Source organism: Silene latifolia, chromosome 4 (genome assembly GCF_048544455.1).
Source record: "Silene latifolia isolate original U9 population chromosome 4, ASM4854445v1, whole genome shotgun sequence".
NCBI classification, from domain to species: Eukaryota; Viridiplantae; Streptophyta; class Magnoliopsida; order Caryophyllales; family Caryophyllaceae; genus Silene; species Silene latifolia.
In genome coordinates this window covers 50,946,779-50,948,912 of record NC_133529.1, presented here as the reverse complement: position 1 = coordinate 50,948,912, position 2,134 = coordinate 50,946,779, and positions in this window count along the sequence as shown.

The following is a 2,134-nucleotide window of genomic DNA, read 5'->3' as shown; positions in this document are numbered from 1 at the left end:
TTGAGCACATTTAGTCCCCGAATTAACCTCGTTCCCATGCTTTATAATGCATAATTGGGTCATTTACTATCTTTAGTTTCCCATTTTGCATATTCTTTGAGGTTTTGTCTCCTTGGTAGTAAAGGATTGCTAATCTTGCATTTACAAGGCGAAATAGAGCTAAATTTATCGCAACTAATGACCAAGCATCAAAGAGAAGACCAATACTAGAGGCCTAAGTAGATAATAAAGTGAAATGGGCAATGTCAAAAAGGATCCTTGCATCCCCAACACGATCCTTGCGGATTGTAGGGGAGAAAAAGAAAAGAAGCAGTCTGCCCATGAATCCGAGCGGATCATGCACGATCCGTGCATCTCACAACACCAAGATCCGGGCGTCTTGTTCCCAAGACGAGCGGATTGCAGCCCAAGGAGCCGAGCGTCTTCCCCTGGATTCGAGCGGATCACAAGTCAGAAGAACCCGTGCCTTACCTCAAGACGAGCGGATCGTGGCAAGACTAGCTATGGGGATCCGCTCATTTCCTTCGAGAGGAGCATTTTCTCAACTTTTCTTAGGGTCTTAATAGTCATTTAAGCCCTTAGTAACCCTAATCTTTGTACCTAATCTTTAGTATAAATACCCCTTTGTACTACCTAAATTAGCATCAATCCGTAATCATATCTTAATCCATCCTGAATCATCTCTTAATTACTCTCAAATTAGTTGTAATACAATTTATCATATTAATTATATCTTAATCTTTCCTTAATTTCTCTATTGTTCTTCATTTATTTTGGGTAATTAGAAGATTATTTGGGTTTATTTGGGAGATTGACAACCTTCCTTCCATCAATCATCAAGTACTTCTATTATTCTTTGCATTATTATTTGGAATCATCTTCATAGGTATAATTCTCTTTACCCTTATTTAATTATTGTTAATTACTTTCCTTTATTCACCATGTTTAGCTATGTTAGTTTTTTTTTTGGTGAAATGTAAGTATTCTCATTAAGTTCAAACCAAGGATACAATGTTCATCATAAATTAGATTACAAGTCTCTTGATCCAATCTCTATCACTAGCTATTTTGACTCTACTTAACTGACTCATAAGTCTGATTTTCATCAGCTTTTGACATTTAGAGAACAGAACAGTAGGTCGCAAAATGACTCCATCTAATCTTGCTGAATTATGCTGCTGCCATACTTCATAACTCACAGCCATAAAGACTGCTAAACACACATTCTTCTGTACATGTGGCCATTTCCTTCTGCCTACCCAAATAATACAATTTCCCTGGGGTACTAAAATCCTCAGCCAGGTACAAAAACCTGATCCATTATCTCAGTGACATACTGACAATGCTGAAATAGATGGATAACAGTTTTTGCCTTAGCCTGGCAAATGCAATAGCTTTGTTAGTTTGATTGACAATCTTATTAGCATGTTGAACTTGGTAATGAGTGAGTAGTCTTCTAGCTAGGGTCAATGGGGAATTAGGGGAAACAAACATGGGGAATGATTCATGCTTAATCTAATATGTTTTCATAATTGCTTGGTTGTTGTGATTTCAACTTATGCACATGTTATGTTTGATGAAATGCGAGCCTATGAATCCTTGCATTTTTTGATCCATCACCTATCTTTTCATTGAGGCTTGTAAGCATATAAACCAACTCGCGCCTCATTAGACAATGCATAAAGTTGAATAGGAAGGATTAAGTCGACTTGTAGGTGTTGTACAATCTAATCGATTCGGCACCGGGACCCAAACCTTCTTAGGGATTCTAAGCTTATACACCAACTCGATCCCATCACAAAAATAAGTGCTTGCATAAAATTGAGAACATGTTTGTATGATCACCTCCCATGAATCCCCTATGAACCCATGACACCCTACTGCTTTTTATCAATTGTTTACATCTCCTTTTAATTACCTTGCTTGTTTTCATTACTTTACTTTCATCTTGTTAATTAGTTTAGTGTATCTCCTACCTTAACCCAATTTGTGACACCCTAAGACACAACCATTTGCAATTGAGAATCCTACATCAATACCCGTCCCTTGGGATCCGACCTTTACTTGCCTCTTTGCTAAGAGTAGTTTGTGAAGTTATAAATATTATTTTGGTTGGTAGCTTTTGACGACGAGT